The sequence below is a fragment of the Antechinus flavipes genome, chromosome 2 (assembly GCF_016432865.1).
Source record: "Antechinus flavipes isolate AdamAnt ecotype Samford, QLD, Australia chromosome 2, AdamAnt_v2, whole genome shotgun sequence".
In the NCBI taxonomy this organism is placed as follows: domain Eukaryota; kingdom Metazoa; phylum Chordata; class Mammalia; order Dasyuromorphia; family Dasyuridae; genus Antechinus; species Antechinus flavipes.
Window position 1 is genome coordinate 533,762,504 of NC_067399.1, and position 9,117 is coordinate 533,771,620.

The window sequence follows — 9,117 nt, forward strand, 5'->3', positions numbered from 1 at the left end:
TTTTCCTGGCATCTTAGTCAATCTGAGAGGTGTGAAGTGATGCCTCAGAGTAGTTTTAATTTGCATTTCTCTAATCAATAGTGATTTAGAGAATTTTTTCATATAACTAGAAATGGTTTTAATTTCATCATCTGAAAATTGTCTCTATCCTTTGATTACTTATCAGTTGGGGAATGGTTTGTATTCTTATAAATTTGAGTCAATTCTCCATATATTTTAGAAATGAGGCCTCTATCAGAAACATTGGATATTAAAAAAAAAAATTCCCAGTTATCTGCTATGCTTCTAATCTTGGCTTCATTGGTTTTGTTTGTATAAAACCTTTTTTTAATTTAATATAGTCAAAATTATCCACTTTGCATTTTATAATGTTCTCTAGTTCTTCTTTGGTTATAAATTCCTTCCTTCTCCATAGATCTGAGAGGCAAACTATCCCTTGCTTTTCTAATTTTCTTATAGAATCACTCTTTATGTCTAAGCCATGAACTCATTTCAACCTTATCTTGGTATAGGGTATTAGGTGTTAGACCCCTTAAAAATCTATCCATGCTAATATGACATACTGGAGAGGATGGGGAGAAACTGGAACACTAATGAATTTTTGGTGGAGTTGTAAACAATCCAACCATTCTGGAGAGCAATTTGGAACTGTGCACAAAGGGCTATAAAACTGCATATCCACTAATACCACTAAGTCTATGTCCCAAAGAAATAAAGAATGAAGAAGAACCTAAATGCAAAAAAAAATTTATAACAGCTCTCTTTGTGGTGGCAAAAAATTAGACATCAAAGGGATGGATTCCATCAATTGGGGAATGGTTGAACAAATTGTAGTCCATGAATGTAATAGAATACTATTGTTCTATAAGAAGTGATGATGAGGTGGATTTCAGAAAAACTGGCAAGATTTACATGTAATGATAGAGAATGAAGTGAGTAGCACTGGGAGAACATTTACATAGTAACAGCAACATTTTGCTATGATCAACCTGGACAAACTTAGCTTTTCTCAACAACACAATAATCTAAGAAAATTCCAAAAGCCTCATGATGAAAAATACTATCTAGATACAGAGAAAGAACCATGGAGTTTGAACTCAGATTGAAACATACTATTTTCACTTTTTTGCTGTTTTTTTTTTCTTTTTCATGACTTTTCCCCTTTTGTTCTGATTCTTCAACATTAGTAATATGGAAATATGTTAAAAAATGATTTTATATATATAAACCATATCAGATTGCTTGCTGTCTTGGGGAGGGAGAAAAAAAAAAAAATTAAAATCTTAGAAATGTAAATTTTTTTTAAACCTATAATTGGAAAAAATACTATTAAGTGGGAAGGGAGAAGAAAAATCTATCCATGGACCTATTGGAGACCCCAGGTTAAGAATGCCTTGCTGCAGCTATGACTGAAGAAAAAGGAGATGACAGAAACAAAATTAAGAGGATACCTAACCAATAAAGCTGAATATTCTGAATAAGTAGACATGCCATCATGGACAAGTTGCTTCATGTTGCTTTATATATATGTGTGTGTGTGTGTGTGTGTGTGTGTGTGTGTGTGTGTGTGTCTACATGTGGTTCACAGAATAGTATGAAAAGATATTTCTTGAGTCTTTTCCATTTACCCTTTTCCAAGGGGGACTTTGATTCTTACTGAGAGGAGGTAAAGCAAAAAGCTAAGGCAGTGAGGATGGCCACTCTGTTCTTTTCAGATAAGGAATAGTAGACTCAAATTATATTTTATCTACCCCTATACATATTGTCTAGAAGAAATCATTTGTATCTTCAAGGTGGACTACGGGTCCTTTATAAGTGAAAGAATGCCTGAAATTATATATCTAAAAAACTCACTTCCCACCAAATCCTAGTTACACGAAGACTATATACAAAAAAATAAAAAATAAAAAAAAACCCTCCAAGTCTTGAGCAAACAGAAACAGGTAAGAATATGTCTTACAATACCCAGAGTGAATGAACTTTCCCAATGAGAGCAAGATATTACACATCAACTGAGAGTATACACAGATCTCATACAATGAAAAATTCCCAAAAGTCTCTACTGTCATAAAGAGAGGATCAAGACATCTTAAAATGCCAACTCCTCTACATATTAACTTTTTCCCAGAGTCTTTCCCTTCTGGTTTCTTTCTCTTAAGGGAATTTGAAATCATGCATTTTTCCTCTCTAAGCTGGAAGTTAGAAAAACCAAATTTTCTCCTCTCCCAAAGTCTTACGCAGAGGAAGAGCATTGAATAATCATTCTTCACCAAGGAGGAAAATCTTGCAAAAATGGACTTGAGCCCAAGGTTACATATTTAAGATGTTTTGCAGACTTTAAAGTGTCTATTACATGGTCAGCTCAGAGATAGGTACTGCAGCAAATAAAGAAATAGAAACCTAGTTTCTGTCCTCCAAGACCTTGTAATTTTGTTTAGAAAAGAGTATCAACAGTGAGAAAGCAAATAAGATAGACATAGATAACACACACACACATTTATATGTGTATATATGCATTGTGTTTATGTATATATTTAAAGGTATGTTAACGATACACATGTATATATACACATATATGTTTATACACATGGAGATTATAACTGTGTGTATAATCTTAAGTGGATTTACCTAAAGAAAAGATCAAGGAGACCTAAGTAGTCAGAGGAAAGGGGACAAGACTTCACAGCCTATAAAAATGAGTAAAATTCCACCAGGTAGAGAGGACAGAGAGAGCCATTGGGGGAGAGAGTGAAAAACAACCTGAGCAAAGCCTAGGGGAGGGCATAAGCTTGCTCTGTGCTGGGAATCCTTGGGAAGCTTGACCTGACTATAACAAAGAGTACTCAGTGGAGAGCAGTGTGAGACATGAGATTGGATAGAATGAAGCCAAATTGTGGAGAGGCTGAAAGTCAGGCTTAAATTTGAGTTTTCTGTTTTAGGAAATAAGAGTTCTTAAAAAAAAAAAAATTCTTCCTCCTACCCAAAGTGAGGAATTGAAAAGGACTGCAGAGGCACTTCAGATCAGAATTGTCCATGATCCAAGGAAAATCTGAATCTTGAGTATTTTCAAGGTGAAACAAAAACTTGTAGGGGTATTTTTGAAAATGCAGGTGCCTACCATGTAACAATGAAGGTAATGTTCCCAAGTGACCTGACCACAGAAGAAGCAGGTGTGGCCAGAACTTTGGAGGAGGCCCAGGACCAAGAAGAATAAGTGCAATAGCAGCACTTTACAATATTTTAATACTTTAGGAGTTGCAAAGTGCTTTACATAAATCAACTCATTTCATCCTTCCAACAACTATATGAAATACGGTCAATAGATCAAGTTTTATTAACTTCATTTTACAAATGAAGAAATTGAGGCTTTAAATTTTTGATTGACTTGCTCAGGCCTATTCAGATAGAAAGTGTCAAAGTGCTGGTTTCTGGACTTTAAATCCAGTGTTCTTAGATGCAGAGAAGAAGGGCAGGAAAAGAAGAAAATAGGGCAAGAGAGTCAAGGTAAAAAAAAAAAAAAAAACCTACAAGATTTCGAATTGGAAGAATTTTCAAAATCATTTCCAAAATTTAACAGATAAAGAAACTGAGGCATCAAAAGATTGATTTGTCCAGATCACACTGAAAGTAAATAGTAGAGTCAAGATCCAAACTCAGATCTTCCAATTCATAATCCAGCAAAAAGAGGAGGAGGATGAAGAGGGGTAATAATATAAGGGGAGTGGGAATGACAGTGATTCTAGTAGTAGTAGTAGGGATAATAGTGGTAGTGGTAGTGCTAGTAATGGTGGTAGTAGTGATGGGGCCAAGGGTAACATTAATAGTAGAATTAGTGGTGGGGATGAGGAGGAGGGGTGGTAGTAGTAGTAGAAAGGAGGAAGGGGGAGGGTAGTGATAGTAGTAATGGTGGTAAGTGGTTGCTAGAAGTGGAGGCAGCTAGGGTGGCTCAGTGGATAAAGCTCTAGATCTAGAGAAAAGAAGACCTTAGTTCATATCTGATTTCAGATTTACTAACCATATGACCCTGAAGTCATTTAGCTCTGTTTGCTTTAATCCACTGGAGAAGTATCTTTGCCAAGGAAAGCCCATAGACAGTATTGAAATAATATGAATGAAGAATTAGACACGAACAGCAATACCAAGCAGCCATAGTAATGGGGGAAAGGGGTGAAGACATATTAGGAGTTAAAGACAAGAAGAAACTGGCGGCCCCAAGAGACAGAATCAAATGGAGTAGGATTCAGGGCATTTAAATTCTTTCCTTTTATCAAGGTCAAGAAGATGCCCTCCAAAATTGTCTAGTACGTGATAGTTAACAAAGATTCTTCATGTCCATTAACTCAAATTGACCAGCACAACAACCCTCTCAGGACTACATTATTTTCCCCATTTGAAAGATGTCAGAGACATAAAGACTTCCAAAATGTCACAGAGCAAATAAATAGCAAAGCCCAGGTTAAACCCCAGGCAGCATAACTCCATGTCATTTATATTATTGGTTCAAAAGTGGGAAGAGAAAATAATAAAATTCATTAAGTCTGATGAAGCATTTTAAGATTTACCAAGGGCTTTCCTCACACTAGCTTTGTGACATTGTGATGTTGATATAAGGAGTATTTGACTAGGAAACTGGTTCTGGTAGAAAGAATATACTGAATTTGGAGTTAGGAGTCCTAGTAAAATTCTAACTGTGAGAGCTATGTGGCCATGGGCAAATCCCTTAACCTGTGTGATCTTCAATTTCCTCATCTATCAAATGAAGATAACATTTATATGTCCTTCCTTTCAGGCTTGGTTTAAAAAAAAAAAAAAAGCTGTGAAATCCTTTGGACAGAGTACAAATTCTGTATATGCACACACTCACACATAGACAAGCACACACATACAGACATGTGGGAAATAGATATGTGTATGTATACATGTTTACATGTATGTGTACATATATTGCACTTATGACCCTGAAAAAATAGGCCTAGACATTAACCTACATAGACATTATGTATGTGCATGTGTTTGTACAGGCTTATGCATATGTGTGCATATATAAATGTAAATGTATGTATATGCATATTTTGGGACCTATATTTTTATATAAAACACATGTATACATGTAATGATTTATTACTGTATACATATTCCTGTATTATCTTAAGTATATCCAGTCACTAGAGCTAGATTCCAGGACTCTTGGTCCTCAAAGTTTCACTGCTGGGCTAATTTCAACACCCTGCCTAGATTTCTGGACTCCTGCATGTCCAAGGCTCACGCTTCTGCCTGTATCAGAGGGCACTCCACTTGCTGTACCTAGAAGGTAAAAGAACAAAAGTGAAGACCCAGTCTGGTTTCCCAGGGAACAAATGACCTCAGAGAGTTTCTAAGATCTCAATTTGTTCCTTCAGAATTAAATTCCACAAAATCCCTGGCTGGATGATTCTGACTATTTTAAAGATCTCAAGAGTTCCAACTACGCTGCCAAGGGAAGAAGGTCCCCACCAAGCAGGAGGCAGGCTAATGCAAAATGTTCACACATTCTCTAATCTCCTGAAAGCAGCTTCCTCTCATCTTCCACATGGATGACAACATCTTAGCAAAATGATTGTGCCAGACCCTCAGGACTGATATAATTATGAAATTTCCCACTAACATTCCATTCCAAGACTTTGTCATGGAATAAAGGGGGGCTTGGAGAGTCTACCGAGCCTTAATGGCTTCACATATGGATCAACAAGTTTGTATGCCTATTTTGGTGAATCATAACTAAATTCAGAGGGGCTTATCTCCACCATGGCCAAAGGTAATGACTTTTTTAAACACAGCAATTTAGGCCTTAATTTTAAAAAATTAGCAATCTGAGTCAGTAGGGGTGGTTCTATTCCTATTGATGAAATCACAGATCCTTCAATGAATTGATCAGCAAGCATTTATTAATTACCTATTATGAGCAGAACCAGGTTTCCCATGGTAGGCACAAGGAATACAAAAATAAAAATGAAGTGGTTTCTCCTCACAACGTTGTTATATTCTGTTATGGAAAACAACATGTATAACATACAGTTGGGTTAAGGAAAAGGAGAATTTAGGAACAGCTAGAGAAATCAGCAATAGTCTTATGTAGAAGACAGTACTTGAGCTAAGTTTTAAAGCCTTCGAATGAAGGCTTCCAGGAGTGAGAAATGAGTACATTTCTAGAGTGGGTTGAGGTGCCTCATGTGGGAAACAGACAAAAGGACAAGTTGGCTCAACTGAAAAAGTTTGTGAAGAAAAATGACATTTAATAATCAAGTATACAGATTTAATAGAAAGTTAGGAGAGATGGCTAATATATATTAATTAGTCTTGTGTCCATTTTACAGAGGTAAAAAAACTGAGGTTCCTTGTCTTACAGTCATATTATGAATATCAGAGGCAAAATTCAAGTCTAGGAATCCCAAAAATAAGAGCAGTATTCTTTCCACAACACTGCTTTAGAGTATTTGGAATAATCAGAGTGTTTAGAATTCCAAAAAGGCATGATGTGCCAGGTAATGCTAAGCTCCACATGGTGAATACAGACTTGATAACCTTAGGGAGAAACACAGCCCAAAATACCTGCTGATACCAGGAAAATTTTGAGCAGTCTTTGATTTAGTGACCCTTCTGCTTATGTAATCACCTTCACTTTACAGGTCACAATGGATTAAAATTTTAAGCAGGTAATGAGCCCTGAGAGCAGTCTTCCCAAACAAAATTCCCAAATTTTATGCCAACATCCTGAAAGTCTTAGTAAACCAAAGAAAAAGAGAAATCATAATGGGAAAACTCCAAGAAACTAAGAAGATTCCTTGATGCTTTCCCAGGGATTCTTTAAAACTACCTTTTATGGCAAGAAACTGAAAATTGAGTGGATGCCCATCAGTTAGAGAATGACTGAATAAGTTATGGTACATGAATGTTATGGAATATTATTGTTCTGTAAGAAAAGACCAGCAGGATGATTTCAGAAAGGCCTGGAGAAACTTGCATGAACTGATGCTAAGTGAAATAAGCAGAACTAGGAGACAAAACAGAAACAACAAAATTATGTGATGGTCGATTCTGATGGACATGATTCTCTTCAACAATGAGATGATTCAATCAGTTCCAATGATCTATTAGAGAGCCATCTATATTCAGAGAGAGGGCTATGGGAACTGAGTGTGTTTCACAACATAGCATTTTCACTCTTTTTTGTTGTTTGCTTGAATTTTATTTTCTTTCTCATTTTTTCCAGTTTGATTTGATTTTTCTTATGCAGCAAGATAATTGTATAAATACATATGCATATATTGGATTTAACATATATTTACCACATTTAACATATATTTATTTGCCATGGGGGGGGGGGGGGGAAGGGACAGGAAAAATTGGAACACAAAGTTTTGTAAGAGTTAGTGTTGAAGAATTAGCCATGCATATGTTTTGAAAAACAAAAAAGTTTAATAATAATAATAATAATAAAACACCTTGTAAACACTACAAAAAATTTACTAGCCCACAAAAATATAACTTTTACCAGATTGGTCTTCTTTACAACTCATTTGGAATAAACTTGTCTGGAACTGATATTATAGTTATATTGTATATATTATAGTGTGAGACAGTATAGTATAAAGATACTGGTTTACAACCAAAGAAATATAAAGAGTTAGTCTGTAAACATTATGAAAAATAGATCATATGATCTAGGAGATTAAAAGGCTGGAAATGTGACCTGTATATCCACTCTATCACTAACTTCCTAAGTGGAGAAGATTCTTGAATCGGGCAAAATGGGATCATATAGCTCTCTCATTTCCTAAAATGAGCTTCCTGGGATGCCACAAGAATGGAAGGAATGTCTACAAAAATATTTAAAGGCCGAAGCGTAGTGGGAAGAAAACCTGGGCTCAACCTTTGTTGTATGACATTGGAAGTGTCACCTCATTTTCTCATTTGTAAAATGAAGACAGAATGAGGAAGAAAGACTCTAGTATCCTTCACAGCTCTAAATGCTGGGAAACCCCCAAAAGTATTAGCTATCTATAACTTTTAAATTATAAATTAAAAACTCAAAGAGGGGGCCATGATTTGAAATAGAATTGCTAAAGGGTACAACTGAGAAGAGAACCTAGGTCTCCTGCATGCTAAAGCCAGTATTACTTTTATGAGATTACACTGCCCTCATTTGAACATCTTTAAAAATCCCTTCACTTATAAAGTCATTTAATGAAGATTTTTCATGCTAAGCAAGACATACTATTCTCCCACCATCTCCCCCAATCTTATTTTTTGTCTTATGATTTCTGAGTTTCTCTTTAAATCTCACTTTTCTACAGTCTCATATCCTTCAAGTCCCAGTTGAAATAAGGAATTGTCCTTAGTTCAACTCTTTCCTCGTGGAAAATATTGTCTTAGAAGTATAATTTGGGAAGGATAAGAGAATATCAACTTTAAAGATACCAATGGAGTCCCAAGCTCCACATACTTAAACTGACAGAGTTGTCCTCTGAATATGTGAAATGACTATCAAAAGATATCAGAAAGGGGAAGCTAGGTGGTGCAGTGGATAAAGCAGCAGCCCTGAAGTCAGGAGGGCCTGAGTTCAAATCTGTTCTCAGACACTTAACATTTCCTAGCTATATGATGACCTTGGGCAAGTCACTTTACCCCAGTTGCCTCAGGGGAAAAAAAATATATCAGAGAATTATTGAAGCAAATAAGCAGAATCAATTAAGGATCAGAGCTCATTTTTAATGCCAAATATCCAGGTATCAGCAGTGAGTTGATAACTCACAACCTGAGCTCCAGAAATACACAACCCATTTTAAAATGTAATCTGCATTAATTTCATTTTCTCCATCACTTTCACAAGTCTAGAAATCAACAAAACAATAAATCAAACTCTAGTTTTCCAATTCCCAAGATATAAATGGCTCACATTGAAAATTAATCCACCTACTTTCCTGTCAGTTATAACTGGCTCTCTACATGAATCTTTTTTTCATCCAAATCCAACACTGTTTCAATGCATCATATTCCTCCTATACTTATGATTCTCATATGCTTATGATTCTCTTTGCCTTCCACATGAGTCTGTCCTTCAGGAAAATTCCTAATTAG